Genomic DNA, 19264 nt, shown 5'->3' with positions numbered 1-19264 from the left:
ACAACAGTTCCTTAAAGATGCGGTGCCTTTATTTTCCAGTGACTGATGCATCAATTTCAGGTCAATCTAATCAACTCAAAATAAACCATCAAGCGAAAGATCTTAGTAAAAGGATGCTGTAGCTTTTGCTCAGTATTTTTCCATTACTCAGACAGTTACAATTTGTAACCGTTAGCGACCAACAATAAACTCTCGCCTCTTGTGTTGTGGGCTCTATGTGGTTTCACACCAGTAGAATGAACACTTAACTCTTCTGATTGATAGTAAACTTCTATTTCCTGTTCGAAAAAGGTACAGTGTTATTTGCTTTTCCAAATATATATCCAGGCAGGTCAAATGGAAAATAATTGTACATGTTGTTCCACTTCTGCAAGCTCACAGTCAGTTATCTTGTTTGATGACAGTATAGTCACTGAAAAACTCAGTCTCTAGAGTGTAATGAAATGTAAACTCGAACTCATCCACAACGCTGCTACCCGTCTCCTGATTCGCACCAAGTCCCATTCACCCATCACCCCTGTGCTCGCTGGTCTATGTTGGCGATTTAAAAATTCTCATCCTTGTTTCCAAATCCCTCCATGGCCCTTCTCACCCCTCCCTATCTCAATAATCTCCTCCAGCTCTACCACCCTCTGAGATCTCTGCATTTCTCCAATTCTGTTCCTGTAAAGTCCTGTCCCCTCAGTACAGATTCACACGAGGCATGTAGTGAAGTCAAGGTCACTCTGGACCTGCACCTTTATTTCACAGCTCTGGACTGCTGCACTTGCCTGAGACCATTCCTTATATACCTGTCTCTTGCAAGTGCACCCCTGGTGGTAAGGTATGCTGGTGGTTACAGGTCATATCTTATTACAGTCATGTATAGCATGTTAGGATACAGTTATATATAATAATGTAAGATACATGACAGTTCCCTTGCACATCCTCAATTTTCATCGCTCAACCATGGCAGCCTTGCCTTCAGCTGCCAAGGCCCTAAGCTTTGGAATTCCCTCCTTAAACCTCTCTGCCTCTCTGTCTCTCTTCTCCTTTAAAATGCTCCTTAAGACCTACCTCTTTGTCCAAGCTTTTGGTCACCTGTCCTATCTCCTGATGTGGCTCGCTTTCAAATTGTTTGAAAACGCTCCTGTAAAATGCACTGGGATGTTTCACTACATTAACTGGCTATATAAATGCCAGTGTTGCTGTTGTTGGTTCCTTATCAGAGAATGATGTGTGATGTCCAGCAAGGTCCCATTGCTTTGTGTATTGCATTGCATAAAACTTAGATATTGCAATTTGGCTTTGTGTTTTCGTATGACTGTCAACGATGGGCATAAGTTTCTCAGTGCTGTCTGTTTGGGCATTTAATAGTGGAATTGTTTGTGCCAGATGAACCATGGATGAGGATGTGAGATTGTTACAGAATCTTCAGAGAAGTACCCTGATGCCCTTTATTCAAGCCACCCAATCAAATCTGTGCTGCTATCACGGGTTAGCACCTTAGCAAATAAGCATTGACCCTTGGCCCTATTTTTATTTTTAGACAGCAGGGTGAAAACTCACCACCATATGAAGGTCTCCAAACCAAACTGCTGAGAAATCCACGGACTTCACATACTCTCCGCACAGGGGCACATTCCACTCAACTCTAAGCCCAGGGGATTTACATAAGATTACATAGGATTACGTAGGATATACAGCACAGAAACAGGCTATTCGGCCCAACCGACATTTATACTCCACTCGAGCCTCCTCCCATCTTTCCTCATCTAACTCTATCAGCATAACCCTCTCTTCCCTCATCCCTCATATGCTTGTCTAGCCTCCCCTTAAATGCATCTATACTATTCACTTCAACCACTCCCTGTGGTAGCGAGTTCCACATTCTCACCACTTGGTGATTTAATCATAGATGGGCAAGAGCCACAATTTAGGCAGCACCAAGTGTTTGTAGAGGTGTTGCTGAAGATTAACCAATGAAAACAGTGCAAAGTGTAAAGTAGGTTTCCTGCTGTGGTTAACTAGGACCACCATACTTGTTCATGCATTGGCTTGAGTTACTTGGAACTGGATGAAAAAGTCCCGGCTCCAGTGACTAGTCCACCCTTCCAGGTCCCATTTCATAAGCTGGGCTTGTTAGTCAATCATCAGCAGTGTGCCACTGTATTAAGGGCTGACCTGGCTCATGTGTTCGATTACCAAGTCTGCCACTAATCAATCTCAGGGCAATGACTCAAGGTTGATAATGAAGTGTTAATCATTGTAAAAAAATGAACTGGCCACTAAGGTGGTAGTATTCAGCTCAGACGCACATTCCCAACTCTAATCCACACACTGAAAAACAGCCCTGTGAGGAGAAACATAGAAACATAGAAATTTACAGCGCAGAAGGAGGCCATTTCAGCCCATTGTGTCCGCGCCGGCCGACAAAGAGCCGCATGGCCCTTGGTCAGCAGCCCTGAAGGTTACATATAAACCTATGAACAATGACGGAAAGGCAAAGAGCACCCAGCCCAACCAGTCTGCCTCACACAACTGCGACACCCCTTATACTGAAACATTCTGCACTGCACCCCAACCGGAGCCATGTGATCTCCTGGGAGAGGCAAAACCCAGATAAAAACCCATGCCAATTTAAGGAGAAAAAAATCTGGAAAAATTCCTCTCTGACCCATCCAGGCGATCGGAACTAGTCCAGGAGATCACCCTGGCTATATTCGATTTTCTGCAGTACTTACCATTATATCTGCGCCATCCAACAAAAGATCATCCAGTCTAATCCCAATTACCAGCTCTAGGTCCGTAACCCTGCAGGTTACAGCACTTTGTGCCCATCCAACCATCTCTTAAAAGTGGTGAGGATTTCAGCATCCACCATTCTTCCAGGCAATGAGTTCCAGATCCCCACAACCCTCTGCGTAAAGAAGCCCCCGCTCAAATCCCCTCTGAACCTTCCACCAACCACCTTAAAACTATGCCCCCTTGTAATAGATCCCCTCAACCAATGGAAATAGGCCCTTCCTATCCACTATGTCCTGGCCCCTCAATATTTTGTACACCTCAATGAGGTCTCCTCTCAACCTCCTCTGTTCTAATGAGAACAAACCCAGCCTATCCAATCTGTCCTCATAACTAAGATTCTCCATTCTAACATTGAGGAGACATCACAACGTTCACCATTCATAGAACCCGTGGAAATATTCATGTAACGTGAACAAATGAGCCATCATGCAGGAAAGAGTAGTTCCTTTGAGCAGTTCTATGATAGCCACCACTTATGAAATTAAGTCTACCAATCAGTCAAGAGATCAGGAAATGTTTCCACCGTATTAAAAACCATCTAAATACAAAATGGCCTTCAACTGTTAGGGAAAGAAATTCCATGATGGTGGGAGCTCAGAACCGAGTTCTCACACAACACAAGAAGTTGTGATGGAACCTTTTGGTCTAAAGAGCCAGAATAGAGGAATAAGGGTGAATCGAACTTGCTGGTTAGTGATACATTTTGGGAGGAAGAATGAGGAGAGGCATTGGGCTGGATATTGTGGTCAGCGCTCGCCGTTCATTACGCTTACAGCTGCCCACAGACATTTTGTGGGTCTGTGGGCGGCAACTTACGGTTCCTGGATATCATTTCCAGCGTAGCGTCCTCTACAGCGGATCTGTGGCATGTGTGAGCCAACCGAGCAACAGCATGTCTCTTCAACCAATCAGATTGAAGAATCCTCACTGAGACACACTGGGCCCGAAATTCAGCGTCCCCGAAGAGACGGCTACCGCGGGGTTTGGGCGGCCGATCGGAAAATCAATCGGCCACCGCGGTCCGATGATTTTCCCTCCCCGACCCATATTCAGCTCAGCGAGGATTTGGGCGGTGTTCACTTCCGCCGGAAACGGCACGGTGAAGCCGCTGTAAAGTTAAGTTTTCAGCAGAGAGGGAAGCAGCGTGCAGGCTGCTGAAAAGCCACCCAGACAGCGAAATTCACCGAGGAAAAGGTAGGACTTTTCCCGGCAGTGCCCCCGCGAGGTTTTCGATGCGGTGCTCAAACGCGACACCGCTGGGGCCCTTTGGTAGGTAAATAGTCTTATAATTATTAGTATTTTTATTTCATTTTCCATCATCTGCAGTATTTATCTTTTGATATAGTGTTATTAATTATCAGTGTTTTCATTTCATTTTCCAACATCCGCAGTATTTAGCGTTTCATATAGTTTTATTAATTCTTAATGTTTTTATTTCATTTTCTATGGTCCGCAGTATTTAGCATTTCATATAGTTCTATTAATTATTTTGTCTCCATTAAACCTGCAGAGTGCTGCTCAGAGGTTTGCAAATACCCCTGTACTTTTGTACAACTTTCAAGTCTGACTCTTTAGTGGAGGCCTGTGGGCTGCAGAGATCTGCTTGGCAGGGTTCACCCTGACGATGGGAGGAATGCTGGGAAGGCGACACCTGGTACACCTGGTCAGAAGCAGGATGGCACGCAGGAGAAGGTGTCGCCGTCAGCACCGTGCAGACAGGCAGCGGGCAAGGGAGGCAGCAGCCATGATTCATTCATTCTGCACCACACCAGTGTGCCCGTCGTCTTCAGCGGCACGAATCAGGATTGCGGTTGGCTGCTTGAGGACAAGGGATATCCCCTGTACACTTGGCTGCTCACTCCTCTGCGGAACCCCAGGACAGCGCCAGAGCATACATACAATGACATTCATTGTGCCACCAGGTGCATCATTGAGCAGTGCATAGGCATCCTTAAACAGAGGTTCCAGTGCCTGGACTGCTCTGGTAGCACCTTGCAGTACTCTCCTCAACGGGTCTCCATAATCGTCGTGGTCTGCTGCATGCTCCACAACCTGGCCATCATGAGGGGACAGCCGCTGGAGGTCGAGCCACCTCTTGAGGAGGAGGAGGAGGAGGAGGAGGAGGTGGAGGAGGCGCAGGAGGAAGAGGAGGATCCCCGTCACCCTAGAGCTAGGAGGCGTTGACCCATTGCCACCCTGGAAGGGTCAGATGCAGACTGGCCAGCACCTGATATGGAAGTGCCTCCTCTACAATCTCCCTCCATGCATTATGTACTGTCTGTCTGCCAGGCCTCCCCACGTCAGGAAACAGTATTCTTCTTCTGTCCTCCACACTGTCCATCGGTGTCTCCAGCTCCATATGTGAACCTGTTGACTCTCCTTGCACCTCTTACACCAGCCATCCTTCCAACCTCCTCCCCCCTCAGGGCCTCGCTGCAAACCCAGGCCTTTCAAAAGGCCAGGGAGCAGCTGGCTTGTTAGAAACCCTGACCTGCATGCTGAATTTCTCAGTGGTGATAACGCTCAAATTAAGACAGCCACACCGCTGAAGATTCCACTTTGGAAGAGTTCATTAGCGCTGGAACCCACTTGTTCACTTTTGGAATATGGGGTGGTCCAGCCACTCAAAAATTTCGGTGTTAATGGCCAAAAAAGGTAGGGGGAGCACCAGCTTTCCAGCTGCACTGAATTTCAAGCCCGCAGAGTCCAAACCAGGAAGTATAAATGAGAATATTTAATTCAATGTAAAATCATGTACAAACTAACAAAATAAACAGAGGGAATGAAAGATGAGATTTAGAGTGAGAGATAAAAGAGACAGAAAGAAAAAATTAAAAATATGTAATTATAAATTTTGATGAAAAAAAAATCTCCAACAGAATTAAAATCTGAAGGAATTAGACCATGCATGTAAAACTAAGTTTTCAGTGTCAGAGAAATTGTTTGGCAGTAATTACGATTTATCAAGCTGTTAAAAATTCACTTATGCCTGAATGCAACAGCCCTAACTTTTTCTGGCGTGTTTAGTGGGTATTTAGTGGGTAAACAGAACAAAGCATAAGAATTAGGAGCAAGAGTGGGCCATACTCGGCCTCTCGAGCCTGCTCCGCCATTCAATAAGATCATGGCTGATCTTCTTCCTCAACTCCACTTTCCTGCATTGTCCCCATATCCCTTAATTTCCTTAATATCCAAAAATCTATCGATCTCTGTCTTGCATATAATCAAAGACTGAGCCTCCACAGCTCTCTGGGGTAGAGAATTCCAAAGATTCACAATCCTCTGAGTAAAAAAGTTTCTCCTCATCTTAGTCCTAAATATCCGACCCCTTATTCTGAGACTGTGACCCCTGGTTCTAGACTCCTCAGCCAGAGGAAACATCCTCCCTGCATCTACCCTGTCAAGCCCTGTAAGAATTTTGTATGTTTCAGCAACCTCATGCCCTTCATGTATTTTAATGCTGAGTCTCTCGGCGAGGTACCAGTGTAGTGAAGCTTGTGGAGAAGCAGGCCAACTCGACAACAACTTCCTGATTTCCGCATTGAACAGCGCATGTGTGTCACTGGAAGTTGATGTCCAATTTACTCCTTAATAACGGTGAGCGCTGATAGCCTCAGCATTATTCTCAATGCCAAATATGGGCATGAAATGGTACAATTTTAAAGGGGATACAGGAACAGGAGCGGCGAGAGATTGCAGAGCGACGTGATCGGAGCCCAGGAGAGGCGTGAGTTCGGGGCCCAGAAGAGGCGAGGGCCCAGGGGCAGCACGGGCCAGCCTACATTATAATATGTGTGCACACTAGCTCCGTGCAGCAGAGCTGGTCTCCAGTCATCTTGGTTAATCCTTGCCACTGGACCAAGGCCTCGCTCTGTCAAACCCGTGTGGTGGCTGGTGTGCAACGGTCACCACACGTTAAAAAAAATCCACGCATCTTCCACCCTTCAGAATGTAGTTCGGGCCCTGGAATATCAGGTCCTTCATTGAAACACCCGCGAACTCATCCCATTTTTGGTGGAAGCAAATCACCCTCGATACAAGGGACCGCCGAAGAAGAAGACAGGAACAGAGACCTAAGGGTTCACATGTGGTGACAGGGCAAGTTGATAAAACAGTTAAAAAAAAATAAGCGTATGGAATCCTTGGCTTTATTAATAGAAGCATAGAGTACAAAAGCAAACAAGTTATGCCAAATCTTTATAAAAGTCACACTTTAGAAAGGATGACAAGACCTTGATGAGGGTGCAGAGGATGTTTACCAGAATGATTCCCTGGATCAGGGACTTCAGTTATGTGGAGCGACTGGAGACGATTGTTGTCAGACCAGTGAAGACTAAGGGGAGCTTGAATAGAGGTGTTCATAATTATGAAAGGGTGTTGACCCACAGGCAGCTGGGTTGGTAACCAGAGGTAACTGGCAAAAAATGGTGAGATGAAGAGAACATTTTTTGCGGAGCATGTAATTATGATCTGGAATGCACGACCTGAAAAGGTGGCAGAAGCATATTCACTATTAACTTTCAAAAAGGAATTGGATATACCTGTATGCTTGAAAAGGAAACCTTTTCAGAACTCTGGGGAAAGAGTGGGGCAGTGGGACTATTTGGTTTGCACATTCAAAGAGCTAGCACAGGCACAATGGGCAGTAAGGATGTATGATGCTATGAATCTGGTAATCGCTTTTCTTTCCACGCCCTAACTGATATGAAACCGAGCCTTTACATACAATGGCCTGGATTTTGCTGCCATACCTCCTTTGAAATTCACCGCAAGTTCGGGACTTCCTCATGCGTTTGCGCATGCGCGAAATCCGGAACTTGAGGTCTGTCTACAAATGCGTTGACAGGCCATCCGCGCAGGCCACAGAAAAGGAATCGCTGGAGCAGAGTTAGACTGGCCAGCAATTGTGCACTGAAATGTTAATGGTTGATGCAAATAGGCACAGGGCTTGACTGCATCAGTGTAAGGGGATAACTCGTGCATTAATTAAACATTTTCAGATCGTAAGTTATGCACATGAAATGAGATATTGGCCCAGATTACAGCTTTGATGTCTAAAATTATCAAAAAATTAAATTTTTAGTGAAGTTGGTGGAATGAAGGTAATTACGAATTAAATTCCAGTTCTGTAAATTGCAATTAGCTCAAGATTTGGGATTCCATCACATCTCATTAGGGGATTCCCTTCGGAAATGATTAAAATCTAATTCTGCTTTGTGATTGGAGGATCAGGCCCATGTGATCCCAGGTGTGCTGCCACACCGCCTGTGTCCCTGGGATCCATGGGCCATCACTCCGCCCTCCGCCTCGAGGCCTGAGACCGCAAGTTACCGCAACTTGGCCGCCAGCAGGTACTTTGTAACTGTTTCCCGGGTCGGAGGCATACTCCGTCGGTACGCCTCCGACCGCAATTTTTGGCCCTACATGTCTTTCAGTGTCTCATGCAAGTAATACTTTTAACTGTGACATGCTACCTTTGTGGTACTGCACTACAGTCTGCCTCTTTTAGCTCTTCACAGGAGAATCTGCACCAGCTGGCCGACAAAGAGCCACAGACCTTGCTACAAGCCACTGACAGAAATACCACGATTGTAAGTGACACTAATATCGATACCAAGACATCTGCACAGTCAGAGCTTTATAAACCATTGGTACGGTACGTAGCACTTTGGTAGAGATCCCTTTAATCAGTCAAAATGGTAAAGAGCTTAAAAACCAGCTGCATTCAGAATCATATCCTCGGCCTATCTCAATACGAATGCTACAAAAGATTAGTTCAGTTTGGTCTCCCAGCAGCTGGCTGGGGGAGGAGTCAAACACGTTCAAATTCAACAAAAAAATACAATGTGATTTTCTACATCTTCTTCTTCGTCTTTCGTATGGTAGCAACAAAGCAAATCAAATGTAATTTGTTCTGTAATGTGTATGATTGACAGATACTTTTAAATTATAGTGGGTAATTATTCAGATCCATAACTATTGGAGGAATATTTATTGAGCAGGGACTGTTCAGATATTGAGTGTTCGGTTTGGAAGTCTCGAAGAGATATTTCTGACAATTTAGTAAGAAAAGAATAACTGCAGATACAAAGATTAACTGTAAAATAATAGCATAGTATAGAGAGTGCAAACCTTTATTATTTTCCTTTCAAGGAGCTAGTTTATTATCTCTACTGTAAATGTGTCTGTATTACAGTTCTTCATCCTCTCCTTCATCTATTATTCAATAACATTGACAGGCTGAAATGAGGTCTGATGTTTGAATGCTCTGCCACTTTTCAAAGGAATACAAAAGATGAAGGTATGAGACAGATCAAGATGTGGAACAACATTTTTGAGAAAGGTTTGCTGTTCGCTATCTGGACATGTAATCACAACTTACCTAGACGTCAGGGCCAGTGAAGGTTATCGTGAGGTTGTGAGGTCGTGAGAATCCATCTATGACAGTAATCTAAAATTCAGAGAGCTGAATGAAAAGTAAAAGAAAGATTTGCATTTATTTAGCGCCTTTCACGACCACCGGATGTCTCCAAGCGCTTTACAGCCAATGAAGTACTTTTGGAATGTAGTCACTGTTTTAATGTGGGAAACATGGCAGTCAATTTGCGTACCGCAAGCTCCCACAAACAGCAATGTGATAATGACCAGATAATCAGTTTTTGTTATGTTGATTGAGGGATAAATATTGTCCAGGACACCGGGGAGAACTCCCCTGCTCTTCTTCGAAATAGTACCATGGGATCTTTTACGTCCACCTGAGAGAGCAGACGGGGCTTCGGTTTCAAAGTCTCATGCGAAAGACGGCACCTCCGACAGTGCAGCACTCCCTCAGCGCTGCATTGGAGTGTCAGTCTAGATTTATATGCTCAGGTTCCTGGAGTGGGACTTGAACTCACAACCTTCTGACTCAGAGGTGAGTGTGCTACCCAATGAGCCACAGCTGACACTTTGAATGCTTCAAAAGTTTTCTGGAGCGGTGGGGGGGGGGGGTGGTTGTGGGAAGAGGGGAGTTCGGGTTCGGACAGTCTCCTATCATAACTCTGCCACTTGTATGGGATCGCCACTGTTTCCAGACATTTCCTGGTTGCCGTGAACTTCCTCTGGCCCCCTTACCAGGTGAATGAGAGCCAGGGGTGGAACCAGGGGCTGTGATCCCCTAAAGTGGGATTATCCGTTCCCTGGCCTGATTCAGACCCTGGTGCATCAGTGGATGATGGTACCCCAAGCCAGTGGAAGCTTTCACAAGGCAGCATGTGATCCCCGTCGGTGGAGTTCAGGCCAGGAATATGGCCTGGAGCTTTGAAGAGTGCATCTGAGCAACACCTAAACATGCAGTGGGGAGGCTGCTAACATTAGAGTAAGAAGGCTGAGGGGTGACTTAATAGAGATTTTTTAAATTCTGAAAGGATTTGATAGAGTGGATACAGAGAGAATGTTTCCACTTGTGGGGAAGAGCATAACTAAAGGCCATCAATATAAGATAGTCACCAAGAAATCCAATAGGGAATACAGAAGAAACTTCTTTACCCAGAGGGCGGTGAAAATGTGGAACTCGCTACCACAGGGAGTGGTTGAAGCGAATACTAACAATGCGTTTAAGGGTAGGCTAGACAAGCACATGAGGGAGGGGGGAATAGAGGGTTATGCTGATAGATTTAGATGAGGAAAGATGGGAGGAGGCTGGGTGTGGAGCATAAACGCCGGCATGGTCTGGTTCGGCCGAATGGCCTGTTTCTGTGCCCTATATCCCATGTAATCCTATGTAGTAATAGCCAGAGCACCGGTACATTATGCAAATGGACTCTCCTCACATTATCTGGCGAGTATTGATGCCCAAATGTCTATGCATAATCTTTCATCTGGATGGGAAGTTGGTACGATGGACCAGTATCTGCGACATGATATTGGCACATTCCGTAACTGAAGTGGATGCTAATCAGGATTATGTCTAATCTCCCTTTGCCAATTCTATCTCCTCTTCTGCTGATCAGTTTGTTAGAGTTCCCATCTTCCAAATATCATTTTGCTGTCCTGTTGTAGGCATCGTCAAAGTGTTTGCTCCATTCGTGTCACCTCTGACCTTACCTTCCAGCCAACCTGTACGCCATGAGAAGCTGCAAATCCATTCCACCCATTCAATTGAACACTGGTGGACTTAGTTCTTTGATTTTGCCCAATATATTCCCTTTAACCCCTCAATCCCCAGCAATTAGAATGAGTGAGAAGCATGAATATATGAACAACTACAGGCAGAACAGGTCCAGTTAGAAGGAACATTCTAAAGCCATACACGATCATTCCTTCGCCGGGAGAACCTGTAGCTCTGAAGACACTGCTTCTCCAAAATGTCTCAGGAATGGAACCCTGGTGCTTGAGTCCAGCCTTCTTGAATGCGGTCACCTCCTGAGTGTCCTGTACCTGTGTGTGCTACTCGTCCAACTGGTCCACTGCTCCGCAGAAATTTTCATAACACATACACAAAAGCAAATGTCGCTTGCTGCCCTCTTGCTGGGTTTGTCAAAGTGGGGCTAATTCTGAGCTTGACTTTCAGTCAACGCGTGTGTGTGGGCCGTTTAAGTCGTCAGAAATTGCAAATAGTTCAAATTCTTATGCTATGCAGACAGTTGTTTTCCCAGCAGTTTCCAAAATCCTTTTCTGACACTGTACACCTTTGTTGGAAATTGGACATTTCCAACTACAGTAGCCAACAATTTTTAATGCACGTATATTCATCACTGCCATGCTCCACCTCACTGTCAACAAGCTCCCCGCTGGAGTGGAAGTAAACTACAGAAGCAGTGGGAAGCTGTTTAACCTACGCCGCCTCCAGGCCAGGTCCTAGATCACCCCAACCTCTGTCGTTGAGCTACACTTCGCGGACGACGCCTGCGTCTGCACGCATTCTGAGGCTGAACTCCAGAATATAGTCGATGTATTCACCGAGGCATATGAAAGCATGGGCCTTACGTTTAACATCCGTAAGACAAAGGTCCTTCACCAGCCTGTCCTCGCCGCACAGCACTGCCCCCCAGTCATCAAGATTCACGGCGCGGCCCTCGACAACGTGGACCATTTCCCATACCTCGGGAGCCTCTTGTCAACAAAGGCAGACATTGATGCGGAGATTCAACATCACCTCCAGTGCGCCAGTGCAGCCTTCGGCTGCCTGAGGACAAGAGTGTACGAAGATCAGGCACTCAAACCAACCATCAAGCTCATGGTCTACAGGGCTGTAATTATACCCGCCCTCCTGCATGAATCAGAGGCATGGACGATGTACAGACGACACATCAAGTCGCTGGGGATATATCACCAATGATGTCTCCGCAAGATCCTGCAAATCCCCTGGGACGCACCAACATCAGTGTCCTCGCCCAGGCTAACATCCCCAGGATTGAAAGCACTGACCACACTCGATCAGCTTCACTGGGCAGGCCACATAGTTTGCATGGCAGACACGAGGCTCCCTAAGCAATTGCTTTACATGGAGCTCCTTCATGGCAAACGAGTCAAAGGTGGGCAGAGGAAACGTTACAAGGACACCTTGAAAACCTCCCTGGTGAAGTGTGACATCACCACTGACACCTGGGAGACCCTGGCCGAAGACCGTCCTGGGTGGAGAAAGTGCATCTGGGAGGGCGTTGAGCTCTTCGAATCTCAACGCAGAGAGCGTGCAGAGGTCAGGCGCAGGCAGCGGAAGGAGCGTGCAGCAAATCAGTCCCACCTCCCCCTTCCCCTGACAAATATCTGTCCCACCTATGACAGGGTCTATGGCTCTCATGTTGGACTGTTCAGCCACCAAAGAACTCACTTTAGGAGTGGAAACAAGTCTTGCTCGATTCTGAGGGACTGCCTATGATGATGATAACATTGCACTTAGTAGATGCCATTAGCTCCTCAAAATCTTTAGCAAAAACAACAAAGATATTCTCCATACCGTTATATGTAGATCTGCTAGTGAAGGTGGTCGGTTTCTGGAGGTTATCCACTAAGTGATGTCAGGAGCATAGAATGTAGGCACCTTTAGTAATGACTCCACGAGGCAGGGTATGATACTTAAACTGTGTAGACCTGTAGTCCTTTATTTGCAGCTCCTGAGTGCAGACAACAAGTAGTGTGCAGATAACCCTTAGGTCTCCAGCAGCAGCACCCTCTGGTGTACAGGTAAAGTGTGTACAGTGTAAGGGTACATTCAGTGTTGTATAACAGTGTTACAGACATCACACAGTAAACAGACATGCATACACAACAACACTTCCCCCCTAAGCATTTTTCATATCCTTATTGTCATGACCAGGGGAGGTGATCAGTGGTGGGCTATGGGAGGTTGTGGTGAGGGTTGTGTGGTTGCCAGGTGCGACCCCTGTGCTTGAGGCTGGCCTTGTACATTTCCCTTCCCTCACACACAAACCAAGTGGGTGCCACTGTTGTGGGATCCCTCGGGGGGATAGCCACGGCAGCAGTGGGTGGTGTGTATGCATTGTGATATGGGTAGTTGTGGGCAGGGCCACAAGACTGGGTGGGCTCCTTGTCCACCAATTGGGATGAGGGTCAGGTCATCCCAGGGTTTGCCAGGGAAGCTGGAGGGTATTGGCCTCATGCTCCTGGTGTTGGCCCTGGTGGCCAGGGGTTGTAGGGCTGATCTGGTGCAGGTTGCCATTGGTGGTGGCTGGGCTGCCCATTGACCACTGTCCCTGTAGTGGGTCTGCTCCCACTCCCTGTGTGTGTGTCCTGCAAGGGGCATCACATTCGTTCCAAAGGTCCAGGCTACATGGTCAGGTAGCCTGCTGGACCTGGGGGTCTCCCACAGGGGGATTCCATTGGCATCAGCATGGTCCCTGTAGGACCCAATGTCCTTTGGCAGTGTCCTACCGGTATACATGACACCTTGGCTCTGGTCACACATAGTCGAGCCTGAATTATACATTCTAGCACTTGCATCACTTTTGGGTGTCCTGGTTTCAACAGACATGGTTACATTAGGCATTTCGCATTCTCTATTATTATTTGTTCTTAACCTTACTGAGACCTGCATTCATCTCATTAATCATATTAGTTAAACAAGCATCACAATTCATTGTTACATTACATACATTTTCATACTTGCACCCTTTAATCGCATTTTTAGCTTTAAAGTCCGTGTACTCAAATAGTAGAAACTTCCCCTTTAAATTTTTTTGGTTACCGGTCTCCTTTAAGGGAGTCTTCAAATCTGCAAAAGACAGAAAGGAGATGAGGAAAAGTGGAGGGCAGAGAAACCCAAGGCAAAGAACAAAAAGGGCCACTGTACAGCAAAGTTCTGAAAGGACAAAGGGTGTTAAAAGAACAAGCCTGAAGGCTTTGTGTCTTAATGCAAGGAGTATCCGCAATAAAGTGGATGAATTAACTGTGCAAATAGATGTTAACAAATATGATGTGATTGGGATTACGGAGACGTGGCTCCAGGATGATCAGGGCTGGGAACTCAACATCCAGGGGTATTCAACATTCAGGAAAGATAGAATAAAAGGAAAAGGAGGTGGGGTAGCATTGCTGGTTAAGGAGCAAATTAAGGCAATAGTTCAGAAGGACATTAGCTTGGATGATGTGGAATCTATATGGGTAGAGCTGCAGAATACCAAAGGACAAAAAACGTTAGTGGGAGTTGTGTACAGACCTCCAAACAGTAGTAGTGATGTTGGGGAGGGCATCAAACATGAAATTAGGGGTGCGTGCAATAAAGGTGCAGCAGTTATAATGGGTGACTTTAATATGCACATAGATTGGGTTAACCAAACTGGAAGCAATACGGTAGAGGAGGATTTCCTGGAGTGCATAAGGGATGGTTTTTTAGACCAATATGTCAAGGAACCAACTAGGGGGGAGGCCATCTTAGACTGGGTGTTGTGTAATGAGAGAGGATTAATTAGCAATCTCGTTGTGCGAGGCCCCTTGGGGAAGAGTGACCATAATATGGTGGAATTCTGCATTAGGATGGAGAATGAAACAGTTAATTCAGAGACCATGGTCCAGAACTTAAAGAAGGGTAACTTTGAAGGTATGAGGCGTGAATTGGCTAGGATAGATTGGCGAATGATACTGAAGGGGTTGACTGTGGATGGGCAATGGCAGACATTTAGAGACCGCATGGATGAACTACAACAATTGTACATTCCTGTCTGTCGTAAAAATAAAAAAGGGAAGGTGGCTCAACCGTGGCTATCAAGGGAAATCAGGGATAGCATTAAAGCCAAGGAAGTGGCATACAAATTGGCCAGAAATAGCAGAGAACCCGGGGACTGGGAGAAATTTAGAACTCAGCAGAGGAGGACAAAGGGTTTGATTAGGGCAGGGAAAATGGAGTATGAGAAGAAGCTTGCAGGGAACATTAAGACGGATTGCAAAAGTTTCTATAGATATGTAAAGAGAAAAAGGTTAGTAAAGACAAACGTAGGTCCCCTGCAGTCAGAATCAGGGGAAGTCATAACGGGGAACAAAGAAATGGCGGACCAATTGAACAAGTACTTTGGTTCGGTATTCACTGAGGAGGACACAAACAACCTTCCGGATATAAAAGGGGTCGGAGGGTCTAGTAAGGAGGAGGAACTGAGGGAAATCCTTATTAGTCGGGAAATTGTGTTGGGGAAATTGATGGGATTGAAGGCCGATAAATCCCCAGGGCCTGATGGACTGCATCCCAGAGTACTTAAGGAGGTGGCCTTGGAAATAGTGGATGCATTGACAGTCATTTTCCAACATTCCATTGACTCTGGATCAGTTCCTATGGAGTGGAGGGTAGCCAATGTAACCCCACTTTTTAAAAAAGGAGGGAGAGAGAAAACAGGGAATTACAGACCGGTCAGCCTGACATCGGTAGTGGGTAAAATGATGGAATCAATTATTAAGGATGTCATAGCAGTGCATTTGGAAAGAGGTAATATGATAGGTCCAAGTCAGCATGGATTTGTGAAAGGGAAATCATGCTTGACAAATCTTCTGGAATTTTTTGAGGATGTTTCCAGTAGAGTGGACAAGGGAGAACCAGTTGATGTGGTATATTTGGACTTTCAGAAGGCTTTCGACAAGGTCCCACACAAGAGATTAATGTGCAAAGTTAAAGCACATGGGATTGGGGGTAGTGTGCTGACATGGATTGAGAACTGGTTGTCAGACAGGAAGCAAAGAGTAGGAGTAAATGGGGACTTTTCAGAATGGCAGGCAGTGACTAGTGGGGTACCGCAAGGTTCTGTGCTGGGGCCCCAGCTGTTTACACTGTACATTAATGATTTAGACGAGGGGATTAAATGTAGTATCTCCAAATTTGCGGATGACACTAAGTTGGGTGGCAGTGTGAGCTGCAAGGAGGATTCTATGAGGCTGCAGAGCGACTTGGATAGGTTAGGTGAGTGGGAAAATGCATGGCAGATGAAGTATAATGTGGATAAATGTGAGGTTATCCACTTTGGTGGTAAAAACAGAGAGACAGACTATTATCTGAATGGTGACAGATTAGGAAAAGGGCAGGTGCAAAGAGACCTGGGTGTCATGGTACATCAGTCATTGAAGGTTGGCATGCAGGTACAGCAGGCGGTTAAGAAAGCAAATGGCATGTTGGCCTTCATAGCGAGGGGATTTGAGTACAAGGGCAGGGAGGTGTTGCTACAATTGTACAGGGCCTTGGTGAGGCCACACCTGGAGTATTGTGTACAGTTTTGGTCTCCTAACCTGAGGAAGGACATTCTTGCTATTGAGGGAGTGCAGCGAAGGTTCACCAGACTGATTCCCGGGATGGCGGGACTGACCTATCAAGAAAGACTGGATCAACTGGGCTTGTATTCACTGGAGTTCAGAAGAAAGAGAGGGGACCTCATAGAAACGTTTAAAATTCTGACAGGGTTAGACAGGTTAGATGCAGGAAGAATGTTCCCAATGTTGGGGAAGTCCAGAACCAGGGGTCACAGTCTAAGGATAAGGGGGAAGCCATTTAGGACCGAGATGAGGAGGAATTTCGTCACCCAGAGAGTGGTGAACCTGTGGAATTCTCTACCACAGAAAGTTGTTGAGGCCAATTCACTAAATATATTCAAAAAGGAGTTAGATGAAGTCCTTACTACTAGGGGAATCAAGGGGTATGGTGAGAAAGCAGGAATGGGGTACTGAAGTTGCATGTTCAGCCATGAACTCATTGAATGGCGGTGCAGGCTAGAAGGGCCGAATGGCCTACTCCTGCACCTATTTTCTATGTTTCTATGTTTCTATGATTGGCCGCTCGATGTCACATGATGCTCCTCCATGTTCACTCGTGGCATGGTGGAGGCCATTTTGATTACAGGTTCTGCAACTTGTGGTACTGCAGCGATTTTTTGGTCTTGCTGCAGGTAGGCTGTGGTACTCTTTTCTTCCACCGGTTCGATCCTGGATGTTGGGAATCCATTTCTTTCGTCGATGTTCACCTCTTAGAGTGCTGCCCCAGCCCGGAAAGTGGAGTTTGGATCCTCAGTCTCGGAGATTTTGCCGGGGTGCTGTGGGCAGTCGAGCTGGACAGTGGAACCTCCGAATGCTGCGACGGATTCATGTTCGAGGTCGATTGCCGGAGCCCGGAGGCCTGGGAGCAGCTTCACTTGGACAGGCTGCCATTGTGGTGGGATTCATCCAAAGTTCTTCAAAGGTCGCTTGGCTCATCGCAGACTGGCACGTCCCTGTGTCGCTCTCCATAGAAACTGGGACTCCGTCTACGTCTACTTTCATCGCCCACGGGGAACTTTCAGTGGAGCAGGTATGAGGTCCATACTCTTCTTCCAGGGATTGAGCAACTTCACCTTCATCTGTGTCGGAGCCCCGTAGATCAGCCAAATCATCAGAGACGTGGTGAGTACAGCTTTTTCTACACATCCTTTGAAGGTGCCTTTTCTCTTTGCATGCATAATCTTTGTAGCGGTACTGGTGGGCCCTGTGGTTTTCTCCACAGCGCCAGCACGGGGCTAGCCGGTTTGCCCCATGTGGCGGACTCAGGGTTGCATCACTCGGGGCAGCATTTCTGCCCTTAGAAGTATCAATGCGGTGCACTGCTCTCATCGGTTTAGAGTCACTTAGTGCTTCATTTAGGTGGTCGCCAAAGTCGCACGGTGCAGCCAGTCTCCTTAAGCGTTCCAATCTTTCTACAAAAGCGTCCCAATCTTCCCCATCGGTAAATTGCTGAAAGATGCTGAGATTCGACATGCTGAGCGTGTGGTTCGAAACCTCATATCCCATCATCGTCGCCAGTTGTGGCATATGTAGGCACCTTTAGTAATGACTCCACGAGGCAGGGTATGATACTTAAACTGTGCAGACCTGTAGTCCTTTATTTGCAGCTCCTGAGTGCAGACAACAAGCTGTGTGTTCCTTTTTATACTGGGTTACCTGCAGTGTGCAGGTAACCCTTAGGTCTCCAGCAGCAGCACCCTCTGGTGTACAGGCAAGGTATGTACAGTGTAAGGGTACATTAAGTGTTGCGTAACAGTGTTACAGACATCACACAGTAAACAGGCATGCATACACAACAGTTACAGCACAGAAGGAGGCCATTCGGCCCATCGTGCCTGTGTTGGCTCTGTGGTCGAGCTATCCAATTAATCCCACTTCCCTGCTCTTTCCTCATCGCCCTGTACACTTTTTCGCCTTCAAGTATTTATCCAATTCTCTTTTGAATTTGCTTCCACCACCCTTTCACGCAATGCATTTCAGATCACAACAACTCACTGCGCAAAATAAATGTTTCCTCATATCGCCTCTGGTGCTTTTTCCAATTACCTTAAATCCGTGTCCTCTGGTTACCGACCCTCCTGCCATGGGAAACTGTTTCCATTTATTTACTCTATCAAAACCATAAGATATAACCCACAGCCATGGAACTCTGATATGTTACCTCCTTTGCATTGCTATGAATACATTGGATTTAGCAGATTATGATCTGTAACCTATCCGAGCAGCTCAGTAATTCAATTTATACCAAACATTCTGACAGAAAAAAAAATCCTCTTTGACGAAGTAGTGACAGAAATTATCCAGTTTAAAAATAACCCTCCGCATCTCAGATGGCACATAGATATCATAAAATCTACTTACTATATCTGATGTCATCTCATCTTAAAACATTAAACTAGGAATACCAGTTGACAGTTGCCTGATAACAGGCTTATAGAGTTTCTGACATTAAAGTGACCCAAGCTTACAACACCTGCGGGCTTCATTCCAAGCAGTTTGATTTAAGTAAGTGCACAATGAAAATAGATAGAATCATAGAATCATAGAAAGGTTACAGCACAGAAGGGAGCAATTTGGCCCGTCGAACCCGTGCCGGCTCTCTGCAAGAGCACTTCAACAAGTCCCACTCCCAGCCCTTTCCCCATAGCCCTGCAAATGCTTTTCCTTCAGGTACTTATCCAACTCCCTTTTGACTCAATCTGCCTCCACCACCCTTTCAGGCAGCGCATGCCCGATCCTAACCACTCGCTGC

Source organism: Pristiophorus japonicus, chromosome 13 (assembly GCF_044704955.1).
Source record: "Pristiophorus japonicus isolate sPriJap1 chromosome 13, sPriJap1.hap1, whole genome shotgun sequence".
NCBI classification, from domain to species: domain Eukaryota; kingdom Metazoa; phylum Chordata; class Chondrichthyes; family Pristiophoridae; genus Pristiophorus; species Pristiophorus japonicus.
The sequence above is the reverse complement of the archived record's forward strand: the minus strand, read 5'-3'. Positions refer to the sequence as shown.